The sequence below is a fragment of the Aquarana catesbeiana genome, linkage group LG13 (genome assembly GCF_042186555.1).
Source record: "Aquarana catesbeiana isolate 2022-GZ linkage group LG13, ASM4218655v1, whole genome shotgun sequence".
Taxonomy (NCBI): domain Eukaryota; kingdom Metazoa; phylum Chordata; class Amphibia; order Anura; family Ranidae; genus Aquarana; species Aquarana catesbeiana.
Window position 1 is genome coordinate 79432330 of NC_133336.1, and position 27706 is coordinate 79460035.

General features: G+C 42.5%; 1 protein-coding gene across 6 annotated transcripts in view; it reads left to right on the forward strand.

Annotated features, from left to right (window-relative positions):
• The first annotated feature begins 1053 nt into the window (after window positions 1-1053).
• Window positions 1054-27706, forward strand: part of NUMB (NUMB endocytic adaptor protein) — a 175212-nt gene continuing 148559 nt past the window's right edge. For 3 of the 6 annotated variants that reach the window (XM_073608895.1, XM_073608896.1, XM_073608894.1), the window contains exon 1: window positions 1054-1215. The gene's annotated coding sequence lies outside the window, so the exon portion shown is untranslated. The remainder of the gene's footprint in view (window positions 1216-27706) is intronic. The other 3 variants (XM_073608898.1, XM_073608897.1, XM_073608899.1) reach the window with 1 other exon arrangement.

Genomic DNA, 27706 nt, shown 5'->3' on the forward strand with positions numbered 1-27706 from the left:
GCAATATATCTCTCAGAAGTGGGGATGGTTACTTGTCAAAAACAGGTACCCCCTGAAAAGGTGCCAAATGTGGGGGAGGCAGATAAGCAGAGCTTCCACTTTCAGGTTGAGCTCCACTTTAATCCATTTTGGGATAAGGCTGTGACATAACAAAATGAGGAAAAAGTGAAGCGCTGTGAATACTTTCCTGATGCACTGTATTGCTGTCTGTGTCCCCATTAGGGAGATTCACCGTCTCTATTTGTATAGAGGGGAATTCTTCCAATGATGACAACCTGGGAATCCCTCACTTTGAAGGTTTTCTTCTCACTTCCTGTCTTGGCTCTGGGACAGGAAGTGAAGGGAAATTTTCACACATGGGACAAAAATGGCAAAAAAAAACAAAATGACAGGAGTTATAACCCTCTATTACTTTATCCAAAAGAAAAGTTTTGCCTATAGTTCTCCTTTACTACACATGCTGTATACAGTATAGGGAACATTATGTGTGTGAGGCTCAGTATTCAGATCCCTTGGCTTCAAGGGCAAACCAGGTGTATGGAGCCCAGCTGGCACACACCGCCCCTCAGCCTCCGGAGGAGGTCTATACGCAGGGAAGGACTCGCTATAAGCGGAGGTGAGTGAGGATGCCCGGGTGTGACGAAGTGACTTTCTCACACATACGGCTGTGACTAGAGAGGAAGCCGCCTGACCTCACTTTAATATTGCGAAAGAGAGAAGCTCGTCACCCCGCCAGAGCCGCTCCACACAACTCGGAGGACTCATTCCCCGCCCTCATGCGGGTGTATCATAAACCACGGCGCAACCAAACCCGGCCCAGCACAGCGGAAATGCCCTCCCTCATCGAACTTTTGATAGCCTTTAGCTACCACCAATCGCCGCACGCCTAGCCGGTCCTGCAAGCCAATCGTAACCCGATACAACAAGGCGGACCAATGACAGAGCTCGGTAGGCGGGAGGCAGCGCGCCTAGGTATGGTTTTTCGGGGAGGCGGTAGGTAGAGAAGAGGCGTGAGGTAGGCGGGACGTGTTGTAAAACGAGCAGGGCGGAGGGCCAATTGGAAGCGGTTGCTGTGTCTGGGCGGTGCTTTGGTTGGGTGGTGACTCGACGGTTGTAAGCAGCGCTAGCTGTCGGGTTAGGTTGCGCCCAGGCAGGTAAGCGAGACCTGGGAAGTGGAGCTGGGGCTGGGAGGAAGGAGCCACCGCCGCCCCTCAGGTGAGTGCAAGCTCTTCGCTCGGCCTGCTGTGAGTGTGTGCGGTGTGATAGTGACGAGTCCTCCGGAGACCAGACTGAAGGAGGAGGAGGGGGATCTCTGGGGGCAGCAGCGCACTTCTTCAGGACGATGCTCACGGGGGGGTGGGTCATGTGACCCGGGTCCTCCCTCCGAGCTGGGTGTGATGGTGGGCAGCGCTGGAAGGGGCACTGCCCTTTCCCCAGGGGCAGAATATTGGCAGAGCATGTCATCTGCAGGAGGGCAGCGACTCTTCATGTGCTGGGACTGTGCCAGATAGTCATGGGCTCCAAGAAGTGGGACTGTGCAGGGTGTTGCAGGGCAGTGGGATTGTGGCAGGTATTACCAGGACTGTGCTGGGTTTTACCGGGCATCGGGGCTGTGCTGGGTTTTACCGGGCATCGGGGCTGTGCTGGGTTTTACCGTTCATCGGGACTGTGGCGGCTATTACCGGGCACCGGGTATTATCATGTACCGGGACTGTGGCGGGTTTTACCGGGCATCGGGACTGTGGCGGGTTTTACCGGGCATCGGGACTGTGGCGGGTTTTACCGGGCATCGGGACTGTGGCGGGTTTTACCGGGCATCGGGACTGTGCTGGTACCGGGCATCGGGACTGTAGCAGCTATTACCAGGCATCAGGACTGTAGCGGCTATTACCGGGCACCGAGTATTAGCGGGCATCGGGACTGTGGCGGCTATTACCAGGCATCAGGACTGTAGCGGCTATTACCGGGCACCGAGTATTAGCGGGCATCGGGACTGTGGCGGCTATTACCGGGCATCAGGACTGTGGTGGCTATTACTGGGCACTGGGTATTATTGTGTGCTGGGTTTTACCGGGCATCGGGGCTGTGCTGGGTTTTACCGGGCATCGGGGCTGTGCTGGGTTTTACCGGGCATCGGGACTGTAGCGGCTATTACCGGGCACCGGGTATTATAGGGCAGTGGGACTGTACAGGGTATTGTGGGACTGTGCTGGGTATTACCAGGTATGGGGACTGTGGCGGGTATTACTGGGCAGTGGGACTAGGAGCTCAGTAACACCAGACATGAAGAATCCCATTGTATCCTATGGGCGCCGTGCCACTTGAGGCATGAAAAATGCATAAGCTTCTTTTGGGGAAAAGTTGTATGATATTACTTGTCACGGGAACTCTTATGGATGTGCCTGAAAAACGCACCCTTTTGGCATGATTTTTTTGGAAAACCTGTGTACAAACATACATTAAAAAAAAAAAACTAAACAAAAAACACACTTGAAGCTCAGATGTGAACCTGGACTTCAATTGGAACTCCAGGCTAGATCTAACTAAGGTTGGCTATAGATGGTTCAAAAATAAAATACAGGTAACTTCTGCGCTACTTTGTGTAATATAATACAAACACGTGTAAGAATGTACACTACAGGGAACAAATGGTGCTGCTCAACACTATATGTTCCCACATAAAAACCTTACCCAGCTACTCCCTGCTGGGCTCCAAATAATGTGTCTCTCTCTCTCTCTCTCTCTCTCTCTCTCTCTCTCTCTCCTGCCCCCACCTCCTTCTAACACCTATAGCACAGTGGTTTCCAAACTGGGGGCCAGATGTGTCCCTTTGCTTGCTTTTACCCAGCCCTTGGGTCACTTTTGCTCCCACTGACACCAACAATGGGGCACAATTCCTCCCCCTACTGCTAGAGATGAACGGTTTACTCCCACTGACTCCAGGACAATTTCTACTCCCACTGGCCACAGTCCAGCCACCCTAATGTGTGAAGGATGGTAAACTGGCCCTCTGTTTAGAAAGTTTGGCGTAGAAGAAAGATGTTTATTCTTGCCTATTCTCAGGGTTTTCCGGTCTGGTCAGGTGATCTCCCCAGTGACCAGTTTCAGGAGAGAGGCCGACAACAGATGCTCCAGAGTAAGTCTATGGGTGACGTTATCACCCAGGCTCTGTCAGTGATCTCTCCTCTCCCATAAAGCCAGCTGCTGGGGAGATTGTGTGACAAGTAGGGCTGCAACTAACGATTATTTTCATAATCGATTAGTTGGCCGATTATTGTTTCGATTAATCGATTAATCGGTTAATAATCTTAAAAAAAAGTGTGGTGTATAATTTAGTCAATATGTAAAGTTTAAAAAAAAAAGGCAATTTATTCTTAAATATCTCTATGCAGTGGTAAATATAAATAACCAACATTATATGGTTAGAGAGCAAAATATCTAATCCACTCTGAGAATAACAGACAGAAGAGATATACTGTATATACTATTAAAATTTGAATCTGGTAAATCTCATCAGACTCAGATCACATTTTTTTATTTAACAAACAATGTCTTCCTTCAAAAGAAAAATGTTATTTTAAGAACGTTCGTTTGATTTTCTAATGGTTATTGGCTCAAAACGGCGTTCATTTTCAACCACAGTGACGGGAAAATTTGGAAATGATAGAAAACTTCTTGGTCAAAGGAATTTTCAGACAGTGTATGTGGTTTTCGTTCAGAAATTACATTCGTTTTAAAAACAGAATGTTAAAAACCAAGTGAAAATTTCAAACAACATTCTTTCATTCAGCGAATGTACAAAGATTTTTCCTCTGAATATTCTCGTCTGAATATTGATCAGTGTGGTCAGCATAAGGCTTGGTACACACCTATGCAGTTTGCTTTTAATCTGTTTCTGCAGTGCTTTTTGCTGTGTGTTTTGACTTTTGCGCACGTGATTTTGCTGCGATTTACGTTTTTGCATTTATTTTTTGCCAATTTGTTGTTGGGAAGATTAAAAAAACAAAAACTGCTGCAATAATTACATGCTTTTCTGCAGCTTTTCCATTGAAGAACCAAAAAAAGCACTGTTTTTTGCATTAAAAAAAAAGTCCCTGACCCTTTCCAAATACGCAGCAGCTGAAAAAAGCATAGGTGTGAACGTGTCCCATAGGAAACCATGTAAATGGACTGTAGTGGGTTTCTGCAAAAAAGCACCAAACACATAGATGTGAACTATGTCTAAGACGTTTAGTAACATAATGGGGTTAAAAAAACTAAAATGAGCCCATTATAGTACAAAGAAAAACAGATAATCACTACTGTATGGGGTTCATTTTTTGTAGTGTAAGTAATATTTACAGTAGCGATTATTTGCTCTTTTTTTACTATAAAGGGCTTATTTAATTTATTTTTTAACCCCATTATGTTACTGGCCGATTAATCGATTATGAAAATAGTAATCGATTAATTTCATAATCGATTAGTTGTCGATTAATCGATTAGTTGTTTCAGCCCTAGTGACAAGGCTACAGTGTCCTGAGAAACAGTAAGTATCTTCCTTCTACACGGCAGTTAGTATAGGAGTTGGGGCGGGGGGGGGGGGGGGGAGCAGGCTTAAAGTGTTACTAAAGGTATATATTTCTTTTTTATTAAAATAACAAATATGTTATACTTACCTGCTCTGTGCAGTGGTATTGCACAGAGTGGCCCTGGTCCTCCTCTTCTGGGATCCCCTGTGGCGATCTTGGCTCCTCCTGTTCTCTTTAGGACTACCATAGCCAGCCACTGGCTATGGGGAGAGCATAGTCTGCGTGCTCCTGACCTGTGTCTCTATGGAGCCGTGCTCTATAGACTTACACAGTGTGACTTGGGCCCACCCCCCACTTCCTCTTCACTGCATCTGATTGACAGCAGCAAGAGCCAATGGCTCCTGCTGCTGCTCAAATGCTGTGTGAAGGGGGAAAAATGGGGAGAATAAATGCAGCCCTGATCTCTTTTCCCCTTTCACACAGGGAAGGGGGTCACAGAGAAACTGAAAATGTTTTTTTACCTTAAAGTGGATGTAAATCCGATTCATAAAATTTGAGCTGGGCAATATATCTGCAGTATTTTATCTCTCTTCAAAGCACTATATCCCATATCTGTCTCCTGCTCCGTTCTGTTATCGTTCTCAGTCACATATGATAAAAGCAGCCCGAGTTTTGTGTTGGGGGGGGATCCTATAAATAGATTAGCAGAGTGATAAACTATTCAACGATCAGCTCTAAAAGTCTCTACCTATGAGGAGAGGGGGGGTGTGCCTTTCCTCCAATCAGCTGTCTTGGCTGTATTCGCAGGCTTCACTGCAGTGCTAACCAGGAAGAGAAATTCTCCTAACACGATTTGAACTTTCTAAAGAACATATAAAGCTGAAGGCAGCAGATATACACGTGAAACTTGTATGGAAAAGTTTTAACAGAAGAAAGAAAAACTTTTTTTTTTTCTAAAATTTAGATTTTTTTTTTTTTTTAGTTTAGCAAAAAGTAAAAACACCAGTGGTGATCAAATGCCACTAAAAGAAAATGATAAAAATTTAGTTTGGGTACAGTGTTGCATGACCGCGCAATTTTCATTCAAAGTGTGACAGCGCTGATAGCTGAAAATTGTCCTGGGTAGTAAGGGAGGAAAGTGTCCTGTATTGAAGTGGTTAAATCAACTCAACTAAAATCACAATTTTTAAAGAGCAACTGTCCCCTCTGACCCGCTGTTGACTCACCGACAGTCCCATTAACTTTAATGGGACGGCTGGTGATGCGGCAGTGACATAACAAGGTGAGGGACGTGGCAGCAGCAAGTGAGTGGATGCCCGCTGACAGGCGCTGCCATGATGGATCTGAAATGACAGGTGCTCTTTTTTTAAAAGTAAGGACTTATTCTTGCTGGTAGTTAGAATATTTAATATTTGCAAACAAAAGGAAAGTTTCCTATTTAGAATAATAAGCTGCCAGGTTAGTAAAACAGCGATATCAGAACTGATTCAATAAGTTGTGCTCATAAGTTTACACACCCTGGCAGAATTTATGATTTCTTGGACATTTTTCAGAGAATATGAATGATAAAGCATTTATTATCAATAAACTGTGTTTACACTTTTTTTTTTTTTTAATCGTAATAAAAACAGAAACTACCCAAATGATCCTGATCAAAAGTTTACATACCCTAGTTCTTAATAGTTGCCCCCTTTAACATCAATGACAGCTTGAAGTCATTTGTGGATGAGGCTCGTTATCTTCTCAGATGGTAAAGCTGCCAATTCCTCTTGGAAAAAGCCTCCAGTTCCTGTAAATTCTTGGGCTGTCTTACATGAACTGCACGTTTGATATTGAGGTCAGGAGACTGAAATGGCCACTCCAGAACCTTCACTTCATTCTGCTGTAGCCAATGACAGGTTGACTTGGCCTTGTGTTTTGGATCATTGTCATGTTGGAATGTCCAAGTACGTCCCATGTGCAGCTTCCTGGCTGATGTTCCTCCAGAGTATTTTTTGATAACATACTGCATTCATCTTGCCATCAATTTTGACCAAATTTCCTGTGCCTTTGTAGCTCACAGATCCCTAAAACATCAGCGAAACCCCCCCCCCCCCCTCTGTGTTTCACAGTAGGAATGGTGTACCTTTCATCATAGGCCTTGTTGACTTCTCTCCAAATGTAGCGTTTATGGTCGTGGCTCAATTTTGGTCTCATCACTCCAAATGACTTTGTGACTTTGTCTCTCTGCGGTTTGGTGTATTGTAAGTTGGATACTTTCTGGCATTTGCGTAGTAATGGCTTTCTTCTGGTGACTCAACCATGCAGCCCAACTTTCTTTAAATGCCTCCTTATTGTGCATCTTGAAACAGCCACACCACATTTTCAGAGAGTCCTGTATTTCATCTGAAGTTATTTGTGGGTTTTTCTTTGCATCCTGAACAATTTTCCTGGCAGTTGTGACTGACATTTTAGTTGGTCTACCTGACTGTGGTTTGGTTTCAAAGAACCCCTCATTTTCCATTTCTTGATTAGAGTTTGAACATTGCTGATTGGCATCCTCAATTCCTTGGATATCTTTTTATATCCCTTTCCTGTTTTATACGGTTCAACTTCCTTTTCCCGCAGATCCTTTGACAATTCTTTTGCTTTCCCCATAACTCAGAATCCAGAAACGTCAGTGCAGCACTGGATGAAAGATGCATGGGTCTGTCAGGAGTCCAGAAACTTGTTGACCTTTTTACACACACACACACACACACACACACTAATTTACAAGCAAACGGGTGAGGATGGTTACCTTTTTACTAGCCATTCAAACCTCTTTGTGTCAACTTGTGTGCATGTTATCGGGCAAAAATCATCAGGGTATATAAACTTTTGATCAGGGTCATTTGGCTAGTTTCTGTTGCCATTATGATTTTAAAAAGCGTAAATACAGTTGATTTGATAGTGTTTGGCTGAAGCCATTTATTAACTGTGAGTGAAAAAAGTTTTTATCATTCATAGTCTCTAAAAAAATGGCCAAGAAATCATAAGTTCTGCCAGGGTATGTAAACTTACGAGCACGACTGTAGATTTGCAAAACAATGGAATATTCCTGAACGTTTAACTCTCGTGGTTACTGTAAAATTGTGCGAATGCATCAATGCAGTGCATGTTATCTCAGCTTGCAGAGCTTTGACTCATTGAATGAGTTTCCCAAAGATGTAAATATTACAGAATATACAGTCTCATGCTCCATTTCATGCTGAATGAACTAAATTGTTAATGTATCTTAAATAGCAAACAATCGATTTTTTACTCCAAAAGCATTTTATAAAATTTGCTAAAAATAAAAAAAAAAATCCTTAAAAATCAATTTTATAGATAGGTATGCACCGATACCTTTTTTTTTTTTTTTTTTTTTTTTTCAATGAGTGCAAGTACCGATGCTCTGTTATATTATTATTTTTTTTTTTTTGGTAATTGGTATCGGTACTCACCGATACCTACCGCAATTGTTTTGTTTAGCGCTTTTTCAATGTGAAATGTGTAAATATGTTTGTGAATATATAAAAATATAAAATAAAAAAAAAAAGTTTTAATTGTTTATCGTTAGGAAAATAATATTTTAATTAAGAATAGGGAGTTAATTAAGGGTTATTAAGGGGTTAAACAGAGGAAGATTTGTTAATCCCTTTGATCTACAAATGAAGAAATACAATGTTTCTTTTTATTTTAGTGTTTCAGGGCTGAGCAATGTTGTTAATAAACATTGCTGGCTGCTTTTATTTATTTATTTTTACAGCTCCAATTACCGGACTGTTTTAACACAGGGGAGACACACTGACAGCTCAAAGAGCCAAGCCTGAAAGTATTGGTTTCAGGTATCGGTGCATTTGCACGAGTACCGATGCTTGTGCCAATACTCGTCGTCGGCACCGATACTAGTATCGGTGCAACCCTAATGATATATTTATTTTTTAATCCACCCTGCTAGCTGCTGTCCTCTTTGCCGGCTGCTTCCAGGTGCTGGGTTTTCAGCCTCTTGATTGGCTGGTCAGGGAATGACATCATCTCACGCATGCACACAGAAGTCAGTCCTTCTGGGACACCTCGAGTGTGCCAGGAATGCATGATGAGCTTTGCATGCGCAGCTCACTGTGCATTCAGTAGAAGACTGGGCAGGCAGGTAAGTGTTTATTATTGCACAAGAGACAACATGATCTTTCAGCACTAAAGAGTTGTCTGCTCAGTTTTAGTCAGGTTTAGTTCCATTTTAATAAGCTTATGTTCATGTAGATCTATAGGCAAAACATTATTTTACTTTTGGCTAGAATAAGGAAGGTTTATTTTCAGGGTTTTTTTTTTTTTTTTTTGCCATCTGTGTCCCATTGGAGAGACATTCCGTCACTTCTGGTTTCAATACCAAAACAGGAAATGAGAGGTAATCCCTTTTGGAGGATAGACGGCAATAAAATACCTGACAGGTGTTCTAACTCATCTCCACTTGAAAATGAAAGAATAATAAAGGTTTGCATTTGGTTATACTTCCAGTCTCTGTGAATTGATCCCATTGTCCTTTGTTGTACACGGCTCTAGTGCAGCGCGCTGGTTTTGGAAGCAGTGGTTGAAGCTGGGCACAGGTCGCTGTCACCTTGGTGCTTTTGGTATGGCTGTCTGCTCCTGTCTTCCTGGAGTGATTTTTTTTTTTTTTTTTTTTTTTTAAACTAGTGTTGTGTAATCTGTGGACAGTTGATAACGGAGTATTATTTTTTTAGGTGGGGCATGGGATTTTCCCGGTATTGCCACATTTGTAAATTGTGTGTATGTTGGGAAATGTTGGTTTTGTGAACCCTGAGCAGTGACTGTTGCAGAGCTGTGGTGTGAGTTCCACATTCATCTGTACATAAAGCTCTGTGTTGGCTCATATGGTGTATAAAGGATGAGTGGAAAATGATGAATCTTGTAGTTCTTAAAACCACACACAGCAATGAATGGAAAAAAATGCATTGCCTCGCTCAGCTGAGAATGTGGCCTAGTAAAAGGTTGATGTGTTGTGTGGGTTCTCTCCTGGTGCCTAACTTGAAGCTCTGTGATACTTGTGCGGCTCTTTGGACCCCTGCAGTCAGTGGTGGGAACATTGATTTGTAAAGGGGCTATAATGGCTGTGATCTCTAGCGGTTTCTGGTAATGTTTCTCAAGTCTGAGTCCTGCAGCTTGTTTCCTGTTCCAAATCACACTTGTAGTATGTCCTCAGTCTCTGAGGATTTGTTTACATTTGCGTTCAGGGGGATGGTAAAAATAGGCAGTCGAGTTGCAGATTTACAACTCCTTTTTAAGTGGAAAAGCCAGCTGGATGTGGATATAGACATGCCGTGGCAAAAAAAATGATACTGCAACAGGTTGGGTGGGCAACCCATTCAAGCAGGGTGGGTACAAAATCGATGATTTTCACAAAAAAAAAATCCCTTTTGATTTTAAATTTGAATTTTTTTTTTTTTTTTTTACAATGTTTTTGGAGTAAAAAAAAAAAAAAAACTATTTAAAGATAGCTTTCTATTTAAAAGAGAAGTGTGTGTGTGTGTGTGTGTGTGTGTTAAATATATAAATATATATTATACTCTGATCCTTCATGCTCATTGGAGGGGTGGGGAGCGCTGAGACTGCCCAAGGGCCGCAGTTTGGAGACCACTGTTCTATGTAATAGAACAGCCTTTCTCATCTAGGGTTCTCCCTGAGATTGCTATTGGGACCCCATTTCCCACCTACATGGACCACCAATGAAACAAGGCTCTTCTACAATGACCATTCGTGTTAGGGGACACCACAATTTTGCTGTCTGCATTTATTTTGCAATATTTACCAAAGAAGTTATAAAGATCAGAAGGGTGTAAAATGATCTGTCCTGGGTGTGAAATGTTCTAGTGGAGTCCTTTTTGTATGTATTTATTTATTACATTTTTATGGGTTCTACAGATTAGTGATCTTGCTGATGTACCACAAACTGTAGGAAACCATTATTTTTACAAGGGGTTCCCCAAGACCAGGAAAATATTCCCAGGGTTGAGAGGCTGCCAGCCATAGACACCCGAATCCCTAATGGGCATTAATGGTATAACGGATCCATTGTACAGATACATTTGCACTTGGTAAAGTTGTTGGTAATGTTGCACTTGACATTCATTTTTAGAATGACAAACATTTTTCTGCTTACAGTCTGTGTGATTCTGTGGTTTTCAGAAAACCTGTAGGTATCTGTTATGAGCAATTGAATTGCTGCCAGAGTGTGAGCCTGATCACTTGTGTGTATGAGCCCTAAAAACGATTTCATCTTCTACATTTATAGATTAGTAAAGCAGTACAACCAGTTGTGTTTGTGTGCAAAGTGCACTATAACGGGTGAATGCTGACTGCATGCTGTTGGTTGCTGTGCTTTTTTTCTTTCCTTGTTTAACTGGATTGCTGGCTAAAGAGATAATAATATTATGTGTGTGGGTAGCCTTGAAGCACACTTCTGATTGGTGTCCCAGCTTTTAAATAAGTGCCCGCCACACATTTTAACTGCTGAAATTGTATGTCCTCTGGCATTGTACTACTATCTGGTGTAATTCTTTTCCTTAGGATTTGCTAAAATCACTGACTGCAAATGAGTGAAATTAGATGTTTTCTTTGCCACAGTAGAGTTTGGGGTGTGTGGGGTCCCCCCCCCCCTCCTTTTGCAGCCCTGAACAAATATACAGTATATACATCCAAAACCAAAATGTTAGAGGGGTTAAAGGGGGGGGGGGGGGAGCTCTGTCCGGTTCTTATTGCTCTGTGTCCTCACTGGCCATGCGGTGTTGGGGCTCATTTAGATATGCAAAGAAACTTGAGCGCCCATTAATGCACGTAATGTGTTGACGCTTTAATGGCATGATTTTTGCTGTGATGACGCGTTTTGCATCATGTTACAATGATGTTTGACAGACATTTCTGTGCTGGTTTTCTATTGTGTGGATTTTTTTTTGTTATCTTGGCTAGTAACGCTTTTTAAACGCATCTCAAATGGACTGTAAGCACTATAGGGGAGTCCTGATGCGTTTGCAGCGCATTTACATTGACATCAATGGAAGTGTTTGGGAGCAGTAAAGCCTGGCATATAAAGCATGTAAAGTCAATTTTAAGGCACTGCTAATTTAACCATGTAAATAACATTGGGTACTGCAATGAAAACCGTTTTGAAAGATGGTTGTGGAGCTTCGAAAAACGCCCATGAAATGCCGTCTTTTGAAGCTAGGTTAAACATAGCCTTATAGTGGAACTTCACTCTCCCAATCAGCATTTGATTATTTTTTTATCCTCATGCTTCTAGCATTAATGGCTGAGTATATCATATTTACTTGTGTTAAACTTTTTATTTTTTTTTATTATTTTTATTTTTACATTTCTTCAGTTACTTGCTAGTTTCTTGCCTAGGTAAATTTTATGTCATACAGGGGCCTTCAGGAGGAGAGGTGGAGGGGGTTTCTCAGCTAAGCACACTCTCCTGCATGCTTTCTTCAGCTAAGGGCAGATGAATTTTAGGAAGTAAATGCTACATGAATTATTTGCCCTTAATGTGGAATTCCACTCAAAAGTGGAACTTCCGCTTTAAGCACTCCTCGCCCCTTACATGCCACATTTGACATGTAATTATTTTTGGGGTGGAGTGGGTACCTGGTTTTGACTGGTACTTCCTGTCCCACTTCCTCCTTCCATCTTCTTGGCGCCTAAGCGGCGACTCCCCTCCCCTAGGCGGCCCCTCCCTCTCTGCAATCTTCTGGGACACGTCACAGGACCCAGACGATTGTCTGGCCGCTAGGAGAGCGCAGCGTGACATTGCGTGCCCAGCTGTGAAGCTGCAAGCTGTCACAGCTGGGTGCCCACATTTGCACCGACGGTGGAGAGGAGCGAGGCTTTGGGCGGCCACATCGCTGGAGTGTGAAGCAGGTGAGTGCCTGTCTATTAAAAGTCAGCAGCTATGCTTTTTGTAGCTGCTGACTTTTAATAAACTAAAAATCGAGTGGCACTTGGCACTCTGCTTTAAGGTGGCCAGAAATGCTGGGGGGGAGGGGTTTGTTCAAAGTGATGTCTCAACAAAGTAAAGCATGGAGACATGGATGGATGGGAGAGTTTGCTTTGAATATTTAATATGAATTAAACAACGCTTTTGGTTTGTAGTGCTCAGTGCTTTAAGCCTAGTACACACAATCTGAAGAAAAATACTGTGTTCTAAGCAATTGTACGATCATCCAATCGTTGGTACAGTTTTTCAGTCGATCATGACAGTTCATCCAAAATTATCCGAAAGGACAAACATGAGAATTTTTCTTGTATGATACCAGAAGGATTGATTTCTGTTTTATTCAGTAAAGTATGCGTCCGAAAAAAAATCGGAAGACCAAGACCACGCATGCTTGGAAACGAAAGGCTACAATACTGTGCAACACATTACATCACTTCTGTAGTACAAGAATTTTCATACTTTCCTAAAGTAACCTCTTTGTTTTTGATATGAGACTAGCATGCAGGAAAAAAAAAAATACAATCGGTCTGATATTCTCATTGTGTGTACGAGGCTTTAGTGTATGGATGGAGAAATCCCCTTCTCCTGCCAGGACATTGTATTTTGCAGCTGGACACACCACTGTCAGAATATACTGATCTTGAAAGGTTTTCCAGCATGTTCCTTTAACAGAAGTCGATGAACAATCGACTTCTGTCAAGTGGGGACAGCCACACACTGATCGGAAATCAGTATATAGTCAGCTTAAAGGAATTCACTCTTCTGTTTGTTTTGTCCTGATCTCACAGAGACTAAATTTGGGGGGTGGGAGGGAAGCCAAAATTTAGGTTGTCATTAGAACAGGGATAGGAAGGGAAACCTTCCAATGAGGAAAATTGTTTCTGAAGACCGATGTCTAGGAGGGGATTTACTTCACTTTGATTTGACGTCTTTACCTTCCATCTGTGCACTGGACTGATGGAGAGAGCAGAGTGACCGGGATTAGCCAGTCATTGTGCTGCTTATTATGCTGTCTAGTTACAAGATGTGGGTGGGAAGGAGACCTGCAAGTGAAAATGAAACCACAGCAGGGAAAGATCAGGTCCCCTTCTCTGCTAGATGGGACTGTGCTGTGTGGATCGCAGTACTGGATAGACAGCAGTACAAATCCTTTGGCAGGTAAATGGCTCCCATAAAATGATTTAATCTTAGTATTTTAGCTTTTTGCCTGAAGTTCAAGCTGTATTAAGCCCAAAGCTAAAAATGTATTATACTGCTGCTTAACAATCATTGGATGTGGTGGCTGCATCAGTTTTCTTTTCTTTTGACTTTTCCCCTCTGTTTTCACCTGGTGTTCTGGCCAATAACGTGCATCCTGTATTAGTGAGATGCAACTCTGGAGGACTGAGCATAGGAGCAGCACTCTCAGTCTTGGGGATAGTTAGTGATAAATGTATTAGCAGATTTAGATACACTAACAAATGGAAACCAAACTCCAGTTAATACTTAATAATCTGTTACAGCAAACAGTATATATATATTTTTTTCCTTTTTAGGATAAAGGTTTTGCATGAATAAATGCTGACCACTTTAACCACCTCTACCGGCGTTAAGTGGTTTGTCTCTGCCATGTAAACTGATGCATTATGCTAGAGAGTTTGTGCTGTGAAAAACGGACTTGCTGGCTGGATCACCAGATGAAAATAAAAAGAGCCTAAAGAAAACTAATGCAGTCATTATTTCTAAGAATTGGTAAGCTGCAATATGTTTGCTTTTGGGTTTATTGCTGCTTTCAGCTTCTCATTTTAAGCAAGCAGTAACTATATTATCTTAAACTATATTAACCTCTTAATGATGGCACATCCTGGCCCTTTAAGAGGTTTATGGAGGCAGGGCTTAAGAGCACGTGACCACTGTGATTGGCTGTCACATGATCCGAAAACTGCTTGCGATCGGGAGCTTTTGGTTGGGTGTCGGGAGCACGCACTGCACGCGCTCTTGGCACAGCTGTATGAACAGCAAGGTCCATAAATATGCAGCCCCTCGGCGTCAAGAGGCCGCATATTTGTGTGCGGCCGGCGCCAAGGGATTAATGTATCCTTGTAAAATTACAAGACTTCTTTTAAATTGTTTTACCTAAGTTTAGCTGGATTTTCGAGCTGTAAAGAAAGCCATTTTAATGTATACGCTTTTATATTGTATTCTGTCCTGGTTGAAGGGGAAGACAATATAACTTTATTGAGTGGCTGTCTCATTATACTGACATAAACTTTCCAGATTGTCATTTTGGCAGCAATGAGTTTAAGAAATCGCAAGTCTAAAGATGGCAGTGTGTGTGTTGCCCAATCTTGGCCCAGAAGTTTTTCCGGCATCAATCAGATGAGTAACTCTCTTGTTTTAGGAGTGATAAGTTGTTGGAATGACTCGTTATTGCTCTCGGAGATTTTCAGGAAGTACTCTAAGTTGCCTGTTGTATGCCGTGGATATCTAAAAGCGCATCAGTGTTCATGAGACTTCTCTTCTAAGGGTACACGAAGGCCGGCCATACACGGTTCGAATCTCGGCCAGTTCAGAAGGAACCAGCGGAGATCCCAACCGTTAATGAGCAGGCAGAATGTACTAGGGTTGAAATGATTAATCAATATTATCGATAATGAATAATTGTCAACGATTTTCATTATCAATTAGTTGGTCCGCACCTTCCTCCCTGTCCGTCCGTTAAAATCCTTCTGTGTACAAGGCGCCGCCGTATGTGATCAGGCACGACCGCGCCTCTCCTCCTCGCTGACGTCAGCTTCCCACCGATCTTCTCAGCCCCTCCCACTGCTGCCTCGAGGGAACAAAGAGACGAGAAGCAGCCGTGAGACCCGAGCTGCACATAGTGAAAGGTAGCAGCTAATGTATACACTACAGTAACAACTCAGTAGTACATTAATAATTTCTATGACAAGTGCCCCATGAATGATCCTAAGAATTTCTGGGGTGGAGTGCCTCATCTGGGGGATGGGTGGGATAGTGCCACATCATTGGTGTTCCGGGGGGGGGGAATAGTGCCCCATCATTGGTGTTCCGGGGGGGGGGGAATAGTGCCCCATCATTGGTGTTCCGGGGGGGGGGGGAATAGTGCCCCATCATTGGTGTTCCGGGGGGGGGGAATAGTGCCCCATCGGTGTTCCGGGGGGGGGGGGGAATAGTGCCCCATCATTGGTGTTCCGGGGGGGAGGGAATAGTGCCCCATCATTGGTGTTCCGGGGGGGAGGGAATAGTGCCCCATCATTGGTGTTCCGGGGGGGGGAGGGAATAGTGCCCCATCATTGGTGTTCCGGGGGGGGGAGGGAATAGTGCCCCATCATTGGTGTTCGGGGGGGGGGGGGGAATAGTGCCCCATCATTGGTGTTCCGGGGGGGGGGGAATAGTGCCCCATCATTGGTGTTCCGGGGGGGGGGGAATAGTGCCCCATCATTGGTGTTCCGGGGGGGGGGGGGAATAGTGCCCCATCATTGGTGTTCCGGGGGGGGGGGAATAGTGCCCCATCATTGGTGTTCCGGGGGGGGGGGGAATAGTGCCCCATCATTGGTGTTCCGGGGGGGGGGGAATAGTGCCCCATCATTGGTGTTCCGGGGGGGGGGCAATAGTGCCCCATCATTGGTGTTTCCGGGAGGGGGGGGGGGAATAGTGCCCCATCATTGGTGTTTCCGGGAGGGGGGGGGGGAATAGTGCCCCATCATTGGTGTTTTATTCTGCAGTTTGAGTGTAAAACTCAGTTTTTTCACTATTACTTTTAAATTAACAGAAAAATGGCATATTACACTTTTTTTTATGATTTTATCTGTTTAATCAAAAAAATAATCAGCTGATTAATCGATTATGAAAATAATCGTTAGTTGCAGCCCTAGAATGTACCAAGTTGATCGATCAACTTGTTTGCAACCAGCCTGCCAGTTTCTCTTTTGATTATCGCTAGTGGCTGCTATAGCCGCTAGCGATAATCACTATCTTCTCCCGGCGGGGACAGCTTCCCCTGCCCCCCGCCGGGTGCAGGCAATTGCTCAGCAAGAGGGATTCCCCTGTCTGCACACTGTCTGTGTTGATTGGGGAATTTGTGCAGATTTCTTTCCTACAACCTATCGTTGAAGGAAAAAAAATCACACGGTGTATGGTTTGCCTAAGATTTTAAGACAAGCTTGAATACAGTATGAAAAAATAGGAAAAACAAGCAGGACTATGATTTTAATTCTAAATTTGAATGTAGGTCATAGAACGCCAGCAACTTGGTAGAAGAAATATATCTGTCAGCATTAAAAATTAAGGCTGGGTTCACAATCCTGTGCGGGTCCCCGTATCACACCTGAATCGCTGGCGGTTGACACTGACATCTGTGACCCACTGCGGGTGTCAATGTAAAGTTAATGACACCCCCAGATTGGATCGCAGTGGGAACTGTGTAATGGTGCAGGAATTGCAATGCATAGATGTGAACACCCATGCTATCAGATTCTAGTGCGGACCAAAAAAGGGTCCTACAACATTTTGGTGTGAATGCGATTTCAGCCACACAGTGTATATGGCTGCACACGCATCACACAGACATTTGTGACAGATGGTGCGAATCACGAATGATGTCTGTGATCGCACAAGTGTGCACCCAGCCTAAAAGTTAATTTTGGCAGATTACATTTTTTGAAATTCCTGGTTACTCTGAGGCTGCATTCACACTGTGATTATTGCATGCTGTCATGAAACGCTAATTTTACAAAATGCCCAAAAAACATGCATCACAATTTTACTGTTAATGACCCCCCAAATGGGAAAAGCTCAAAAAGGTGTGTGTGTGTGTGTGTGTGTGTGTGTGTGTGTGTGTGCTTTGTTTAGTGGATAAGGCATACTCGCATCACTGCAGTGGGAGAGTGAGGAATAAGGTAAGTATCCCCTAGACAAAGCTGGTATTTGACTTTCAGTAGGAATGTGTGCGTTTTTTTTTTTTTTGGAGGGGGGTTAAATTTTTAAGGATGTCTGGAATTCAGTTCTCTTTTTGGCTGAGTTTTTCAGGTCCAAATTCCGGTCTGTTTCAGGGTCAAATCAGACCAACAAGGATGCAATGGACCCCTGCTGCGAGCCGCATTCGGCATAAGTGTGAACCCAGCCTTAAAGCAGAGTTCCACCCAAAAATGGAACATCCGCTGTCCGGATTCCCCCCCCCCCCCCCCCCCCCCTCCAGTGACAAATTTGGCACCTTTCAGGGAGGGATTAGATACCTGTCTAATACAGATATCCGCCCCCCCCGCTGTCTTCTGGGAGGTGCACAGGTCTCAGAAGACAGCAGGGACCAGTCAGGATGTGCAGCGCGACTCGCGCATGCGCAGTAGGGAACCAGGCTGTTAAGCTGCAAGGCTTCACTTCCTGATTCCCTTACTAGCTGGCGCCTCCACACCGGAGCCGAGGGGACGGATCGGCTTCTGGTGAGGACATTGCGGGCGCCCTGGACAGGTAAGTGTCCATATTTTAAAAGTCTGCAGTATTTGTAGCTGCTGACTTTTTTTTAAAAAAATATATTTTTTTAGGCGGAACTCCGCTTTAGGAAAAAAACATGCAGACAATGCTAAAAGGTACAGGCATACCCCACTTTTAAGTACACAATGGGGTTTTACTAAAGCCGGAAAGTGCAAAATCAGGCTTACTTCTGCATATAAACCATTGAGCTTCTAACCCCAGTTTGTTCAATTAAGCTTTGTAATAAAACCTGGAAGCTCATTGGTTTCTATGCAGAAGTGAGCCTGATTTCGAACTTTCCAGCTTTAGTAAATAAACCCCATTGTGTACTTAAAAGTGGGGTATGCCTGTATACTAATGTTTGGCACATTTTGTGAACTGTACTCTACATGTGTTGGGACAGATAACGTTCGCTCAGACACGAACACACCTGCAGGGTTAAAAGCTTTGGTCTATGTATGCAAACTTGCAGTTCAGATTTAAAGAAGGGATATTGCACGAAGATGTATTGGTGCCCATATTACTAGATATAGCTATTCCATTTAAAAAAGAGAGGTGAGGAAACCAAATCCTACAAGATCATACTTCTCTGCCTAGGCCAACAAGCCAGAAGACGGGGTCTGCATTAAATATCTTTTTAATGATTTACTGAAGATTGGAAAGCCCATCTAATAATATGGTTACCCGAAAAAATTATAGTGAGATCCCTCTTTAAGTTCCAACTTAAAGCTTGTATACATAGGACAACATTTCTAGCCCTTCAGGTTTTTTTGTCAAGTTATTTGCCCCAACACATCCATTGTACAGATAAAGAATGTGCCCGGCTATTTTCCTTTTCAGAAGGTAAAATTAAAGTGTATGTGAACCCAACAATGATTTCCTCTTATTCTCTTCCTTTGGTCTGCCTTAGGAAATGTTAAATGTTTTCAGAAGTACAAAATTAGCCATTGATCTTGCCAGAAATCTAGCAATTTTCCCATGATCCCTTCAGTGTTCTCTCCAGTATTCTTACGGTACCTGCATAGTTCATCTCTGTTAACTACAAAACTCTGTCCTCATATGTTGAGGGAAGAGGGGGAGGTGTTCTGTAGCCTAATTCAGAAGCAACAAGCTGGGGGAAACTGTGCTCCTCATACTCTACAGTCAATGAGTGTTGACACTCTATTAGCAGCATTGTCAAGTGAAAATAAAGGGTGGGGAGAGCGTCAAAAAAAGACCAATGCAGCCACCACTTCTAAAGACTTTTAAACTAAAATGTTTAGATGTGTTATAAATACTTACTAGCCCGGCGTTGACAATACAGGTGTAAAGGTGGCCATAGATCTGAAATACACATCAGCAGATACAGGGCACTAAGGTCTAATTCACACAGGTCGCAAGGGGTGGTAAAAACAGGTGGTTCAGTTGCATGCCATCAACCACACACCAAAAAGATAACCTGCAGCCAGAGGGTGGTATGAACACATGGCACAGCAAATTTTATTTTGGTTTGTGGAGTTGGATAGGTGGCATTGCCTTTCAGGCTTGCCCATTGAAGTTGCTTGGCTTGTGGTGTGGTATTTCAGTACAAAATCAAGCTTTGGCTGGGAAGTAGGGGCAAAAACAGACCCATACTGAACCCTGTAAGCCTCTGCCCTTCCGCCCTCAGTCTACCGCAGATCACATTTCTGATGGGCAGATGAGACTGCTGCCTATTAGAGCTGCACGATTAATCGTCAAGAATCGTTATCGTGATTAATCGTCAAGAATCGTTATCGTGATTAATCGCCAAGAATCGTTATCGCGATCTTGACTAAAGTGTTTCACAATTCTTTCTATGCAAAGAATTCTCTGCTCTTCTGAAGCCACAGCCCTCAAAAGAAAGGAAGAAAAACCAGGCAGTCTGCCAAGAAACAAAACATTCTTTATCAGTTGAATTTAAGTATAAACATTGTAACAATTTGTCAATGGAATAGACTTCCTGTGTAAGTGAAAAAAGTTTAACCACTTAAACAATAAACCATTTTCTGACATTTGTTGGTTTCAAGTTAAAATCATTTTTTTTTTTTTTTTTTTGCTAGAAAATTTCTTAGAACCCCCAAACATATATATTTTTTAGTAGACACCCTAGAGAATAAAATGGTGGTTGTTGCAATATTTTATGTCGCACTGTATTTGCGCAGCGGTCTTTCAAATGCAATTTTTTTGGAAAAAATGACTTTAATGAATTTAAAAAAAAAAAAATCTGACCAGTAAAGTTAGCCCATTTTTTTTTTTTTTTTTTTTTTTTTTTTGTATAATGTGAAAGATTTTACGTCGCGAGAAATGTGAGAATCGTGATCTTTTTATTCTAAGCAAAAAAATCGTGATTCTCATTTTGGCCAGAATCGTGCAGCTGTACTGCCTATGTAAACAAGGTCTTAAGGGGATGCGTTTACTATAGACTGAAACTGAATGTCACTTTTTTTTCCAACTTTTACTATACAGGTTATATTAAACACAAATGTTTTCAGTACTGATAAAGTAATGAATGATATTTTCACCACAGATGTCGCCATTAACATTTTCTGCTGAATGTAGGGATTTCTTTCTAGAGTGCCAGCATGCACATTGCAGATATTCCTGATGGCCTAAAGTGATTCTAAAGCCCAAACACTTATTTATTTATTAATATATTATATATATATATTTTTTTATGTATTCCATTAAGGTAAAAGGTATTTAGACATAAATCCCCCCCCCCCCAACTTATATGAGTTCTCATTTGATCCAATGCTGTGCACATCTGCAGCTCTTCTCTCCCCTCACTCCCTGGCTTTGCTGACTCCCGCTGCTATCAATCAAAGCCTGGGGTAGGGCTCAGTCCCGCCGTCAACAGAGAATATAGTGGGGCTTCGGGAGCCCCCATAGGAGGAGGAGCCAGGAGCGTTGGAGGGGTAACCAAAAAGAGGAGGTTCAGGGCCGCTCTGTGCAATTCCATAACACGCAAATATAAATCTGTGTTTTAAAAAAAGCAAAAATAAATAAAGAATTTACAATCACTTTAAGGGCTCATGCACACAGGATGGTTTTACAGCTGCTGTTAGGGGCATCTGACTTTTTTTTTAAACTGTCTCTAAATGCCCCTATGTGTCCATGCACACACAAACTTTTAGAGGCAGTAGAAAAAAAACGACAGCCTGTGTGTGCGGGAGCAGAGGCTGTTGAGCTGTAAAAATGAAAAAATGCAAAAAACAAAAAAAAAAACCACTTCTAAGGGCCCTTTCACACTGGGGCGGCGTCGGCAGTAAAGCGCCGCTATTGTAAGCAGCGCTTTGCCGTCGGTATTCGGCCGCTAGCGGGGGGGCCGAGAAAGGGTTAAAAACCACAGCAAAGTGCCTCTGCAGAGGTGATTTGCCGGCGGTATAGCCACGCTGTCCCATTGATTTTAATGGGCAGGAGCGGTGAAGGAGCGGTATATACTCCGCTCCTTCACCGCTCCGAAGATGCTGCTAGCAGGACTTTTTTTCCCATCCTGCTAGCGCACCGCTCCAGTGTGAAAGCCCTCGGAGCTTTCACACTGGAGAGACAGCAGTGGCACTTTTGGGTCGGTTTGCAGGCGCTATTATTAGCGCTATAGCGCCTGCAAACCGCCCCAGTGTGAAAGGGCCCTAAATGTAACAAGCATTTGGCATTTATAGGGAGTGTTTTTTACTGCAAAAAAATGTCCATAAACACGGTTAACAATGTATTTTAAGCGCTGCTTTTTCCTGGCAGCAACACTGGCATTTTTTAAACGTCCTGTGTGCATGAGGCCTAAAAGGCATCTGTTCTCTACAGCACCTGAGCATTTAGAAGTTTCAGATGTTTACAAAGTTGTAATGGTGATCTTTTATCATTTCTGTGTGATTTGTGAATTCACCTTTTTGAAGTTAAACTGGCAGTTTTTCTGAACTACTTCTAGAGTAGTTTGCATGTTTTCCTATTTAACAATTGCAGAATATGATTCAAATGAGAGATTGTTTTCTCATGTAAAAGTGAATCCCTCTAATTGATCTGTACACGTTTTGTTTTTAGGGTTTAAAGTCTTGATTGCGTCATTTGGTTCCTTTGGCTAGTATTTATTGGTTCGTTCTGTGGATGATCTGTCTTTAGAAAATGCTGACAAGGTGATGCGTTGTTGGATTAGGCTTTTATGTTTTTTGAACTTCAACCCTTTCTAGACATACAGTGTGTTCATGGAGGCACTGAGCCAAAGGCTAGATTTTTATGGTAACCTATTTTTGTTAAAAGTGAATCTTGAACTTCCATATGACTATCCAGTACCTGTTGCACCCATATAATTGGATAAAGATACAGTAAAACCTTGGTTTGAGAGCGTTTTGCAAGACAAGCAAAATGTTTTAAGAAATTTTGCCTTGATATACAAGCAATGTCTTGATATAAGAGTAGTGTCATGTCACAACTGAGTATAAGAAAAGAGAGGAGCCTCTAAGTGTAGCAATATGGTTACATTTAATGAAGGTACAACATTTAGCAACTTATTGCTGCACTAATGCCCCGTACACACGGTCGGATTTTCCGAAGGAAAATGTGTGATAGGACCTTGTTGTCGGAAATTCCGACCGTGTGTGGGCTCCATCACACATTTTCCATCGGAATTTCCGACACAAAGTTTGAGAGCAGGATATAAAATTTTCCGACAACAAAATCCGTTGTCGGAAATTCCAATCGTGTGTACACAAATCCGACAGACAAAGTGCCACGCATGCTCAGAATAAATCAAGAGACGAAAGCTATTGGTTCCTGCCCCGTTTATAGTCCCGACATACGTGTTTTATGTCACTGCGTTTAGAATAATCGGATTTTCCGACAACTTTGTGTGACCGTGTGTATGCAAGACAAGTTTGAGCCAACATCCGTCAGAAAAAATCCATGGATTTTGTTGTCGGAATGTCCGATCAATGTCCGATTGTGTGTACAGGGCATTAGAGGTGCCTTTCTTCTCTTTTATACCCTGTAAAAAAAATGCTTTGATATACAAGTGCTTTGGATTGCAAGCATGTTTCTAAAACGAATTATGCTCGCAAACCAAGGTTTTACTGTACAGAGACTCTAGTTTTCTTGAATCCACTGTAGGACACTCTGGGGGTTATTTACTAAAGGAAAATCCACTTTGCACTGCAAGTGCACTTGAAAGTAAAGTCGCTGTAGATCCGAGGGGGACATGCAAGGAAAATAAAAAACAGCATTTTAGCTTGCACACGATTGGATGATAAAATCAGCAGAGCTTCCCCACATTTCAGATCTTCCCCTTAGATTTAGAGCGACTGCACTTCCAAGTGCACTTGAAGTGCAAAGTGGATTTGCCTTTCCTAAATAACCCCTTCTGTGTAAAGGTCTAATGTTATTTTGTTTTTTGGTATGTTTCAATCTTCAAATAAACCATTTCACAAAATGATGATGACTTTTTCTAACCAAGATTTTCCCGTGGACCAATTTTAGCATTGCGGCCTCCAGTATAAATTTAATTTATATATAAAGGCAAAAATTAATGAATGCTTTAAAACTCCTGGCAGTTTATTTTTTATTTTTTACCTTACCATATGCACTATTGGTTAGATCCTTTTACTTCTGTCCCAGAGGAGGAAATCACTCCAAATTGAGAGAAATTGTCTCCTGGACAGTATGGGTTTAAAATAAAAACGTATTTCAATGAAGACTGTATTACACCATTGTGGAGCTTTCACATGCATTTGAAAAGTACAAAATGCAGCATATATATTTTTTTTTTTTTGCACCTAAACATACGGGAATGGGCCACAAATACATGTAGATGCAACTATGTTAAAATGAGGAGAGAAAAAAAAAATTAAAAGCAGCACTGCAAAATACAAAAATGCACTGCAAGCATGGGGTAAATGTGCATGCAGAACTGCAGACCTAATGCAGCGTAAAGAAGCTTTTCAAAAAGTTTTACTTTAATATTGCAAAGAACAGTGTAAAACCCCTAATAACTAAAATTATTCTTTTAATTTTACTACACTAAACTAACATCTTCTTGATGTGATCTTCCTGCACTTGGGCAGTATGATTGAAGTTGAGAGTTGGAGGGGGCAAAATCCAGGAGCTGTGAGACTTCATATCAAGCCTGCAGTCACCCCAGGCCTCTTATTGCTTGCATATATTGCTGCAGTTTTGCAGATGTTGCCGGGTCTTGCAGTATAACTGAATTCAAAGTATTTTTGTGCGTGGGGTGTTTTTTTGGATAGAGCGAAGAGGGGTTAGAATGCTTGTGAGGTTTTTATTGCTATCTGTGCCCCTGTTAGGGAGATTCACTCTTTGTCCCAATTACCATTATTATATGTAAAAGACAATCCCACATTTTGGGTTGTCCCCAGAGAAGTAAGAGGGGAAATCTTCCAATGGGTACACGTGTTCTGGTGACCTGGGGGTCCCCAAAGAATTCTCTCGCTTCCTGCTTGGCTGTGAAATGGGAAGTGAAGGGAAATCTCTGCAATGGGACACAGATGGTGAACAAAAATCTGCCGGTTATAACCCTCCTTTTCCCTATCCAAAATGAAAAAAATATTGCTTATAGTTCGACTCTAAGCCTGGCACACACTATCCGTTATTATTATTTTTATTTTTTTTCCCCAGTGGCCTGAAGGGGGAAAAAAAAAACTGAGCTCAGTAGGAGCTGCTGTACTAACTATCCAATGTTAGTACAGCGATCTCCCCCGCTGAGCTATTGTGTTCTGACAGGGGGATGGCCCCCAATAGCTTTTTTTCTAACAGGTTGCCTTGCACATGGACTGGTTTTTATCTTTTAAATGTAAGCACTTATTCTTGCTGGTAGTTAGAATCTTTAATACTTTGTAAACAAAATGAAGGTTTCCTACTTAGAATAATAAGCTGTCGGGTTAGTAAAACAGCGATATCAGAACCGATTCTATTATACAGTTTGTAGTGTACATAGATTTGCAAAACAATGGGATAATAAAGGAATATTCCTAAACTTTGGTTTATCTCGTGGTTACTGTGAGATTGTGTGAATCACTAATGCAGTGCATGTTATCTCAGCTTGCAGAGCTTGGATTCATTGAATGAATTTACCAGAAATGTAAATAATGCAGAATATATAGCCTCGTGCTCCATTTAATGCTGCAAAAAATGAATACATCTTAAATAGATTTTTACTCAAAGTATTTTATTAAAATTAAATTTGATAAAAATCAAAAAAATCAGATTTAAAAAGGAAAAAAAAAAATCATTGATTTTTATCCACCCTGATATAAACTATAATGCCCCGTACACATGGTCGGATTTTCCGACGGAAAATGTGTGATAGGACCTTGTTGTCGGAAATTCCGACCGTGTGTAGGCTCCATCACACATTTTCCATCGGATTTTCTGACACACAAAGTTTGAGAGCAGGCTATAAAATTTTCCGACAACAAAATCCGTTGTCGGAAATTCCGATCGTGTGTACACAAATCCGACGGACAAAGTGCCACGCATGCTCAGAATAAATAAAGAGATGAAAGCTATTGGCCACTGCCCCGTTTATAGTCCCGACGTACGTGTTTTACGTCACCGCGTTTAGAACGATCGGATTTTCTGACAACTTTGTGTGACCGTGTGTATGCAAGACAAGTTTAAGCCAACATCCGTCGGAAAAAATCCTAGGATTTTGTTGTCGGAATGTCCGATCAATGTCCGACCGTGTGTACGGGGCACTAGGCTGGAATTAACACTTGGTCATGGTAAAGCAGCCTATGCTTTTGAATTGGCTGTGAACATACCACAACACAGGCAAAACCTTACCTGACCCTTTTTACAACCCGTCTTGCTACCATGGTATGTTGGGATTCCCTTCAGTGTGGGTGTGTTGAAGTGTGTGATTTAAAATGAAATAGAACTTTAGTATGCTTGTTACTGTAACACAAGTGTGAATGAGCCCTAAAAGATTAAGAGCCCTTTCACACTGGGGCTGCTCATTTTAGCTGCGCTTTACCGCTTTTCGGACGCTAGCAGGGCGCTTTTAACACCAAAAAAGGGGATAAAAATTCCCATGTTTCGGCGCTTTTCAGGCGCATCGGAAGTGCTGCCCATTCATTGCAATGGACAGGGGCGTTCACTTCTAAACCGCTCCAAAGATGTTGCTTGCAGGACTTTTTCTAACGTCATGCAAGCGCGTCGCCTGGGTATGAAAACACCCATTGCAATGGATTGGAGGCAGTTTTTAGGCGCTTTACAGGCAGTGGTGTATTTTTGGTTTTGTGCTGCTCTAGGCAAGACTAAAATTGGGCCCACCCTCATCTGAATTTGTCACACCCCTTCCTGTTTAAGACCCACCCCTTCATGTGTAAACTTCACCCCTTCCTCTTTAGGCTCCAGCTCTTCCTATTAGAGCTCCACCTCAGAAGTTGAGACTGCGGAAATGATGCAGGAGATGTTCAGAGGCTGGTGACATGGTCAGGGGCTGCAGACATGGTCAGCATCCTTCTTCTAATACATTTGCTGGATATTATTACTTGCATGGTACTTCACTGTGACCGTCCCCTCCACTGAGTCCAGCCAAGCCGACGTGAGTCAAGACTGCCCGCCCGAGCACAGCCTAGGTGAGCTGAGCGGGGACCCCCCCTGCCCGAGCTTAGCCGAGCCATTCACTTTATGCCGCTTTATGGGGGACTCTATTTGTGCGGCCGTCGGAACTCGTGGGGGCATTTTTTCGTGCGGGGGCTGCTTTCGTGCCGCCCTAGGCCTGGGCCTTGTCGGCCTAGGCCAAGACACTATTTACAGGCATTAAGGCTATACAGCGCTGCAAAGATGTGGCTTGCATGACTTTTTTACCATCCTGCCAGCGCACCGCTCCAGTGTGAAAGCCCAAGAGCTTTCACACTGGAGTGAGAGGAGAGGCTCTTTACAGGCGCTATGCAGATGCTATTTTTAGCGCCTCAGTGTGAAAGCAGCCTAAAACACCTGAAAACTGCCTCCAGTGTGAGAAGCGGTCTTAGGTGGGGGGTAAAGTTTACTATGAGCTGCTTTATATGCCTAATAGCGTGTGGGGTTTTTTTTTTTTTTTTTTTTAGGATTTGCAATATTAACGAATATAGAACAGAGAAAAACATGCATTTTGTTCTTCAGACTCCTGGAAAGGCACGAATAAGATTGGGGATATTGCTAACATGGGGTAGAACTCGCTTCTATTTCTGCCCTATACAGAGAAAAGGGGTTCCCCTATTGGTGGACTTTTTAGGCACATATAAAAAGGCGTAGAAAAGTATATAAAGTACAAATGTAGTTTATTAAATAGAAGAACAGTAAAAATATAACTATAATATAGCATCTATTGTTAGGAATGCGAATCAGGCAGTTCAGGTGTGTGTACAGTGTTTAAGACAGTACTCTTGCAAAAGTGCTGTCTTAAACACTGTACACACACCAATGTAAAACTGCCTGATTCACATTCCTAACAATAGATGCTATATTATTGTTATATTTTTACTGTTTTTCTATTTAATATGTGCCTAAAAAGTCCACCAATAGGGGAACTCCTTTTTCTCTGTATAGTTTTAAATTTTGGATGTGGCACAACTTCACAGTCGGCCACCGATCTACATTATTTTTCATCTATTTCTGCCCTAAACATTTTTTGTTTAAAATGTCCTTAATTGCTGTATTGCTGTCACCCACATATAGTGCAGATATTAAAGCCCAAAGCCACCTTTTATTAAAAAATAAAGTGAGGCTTAGC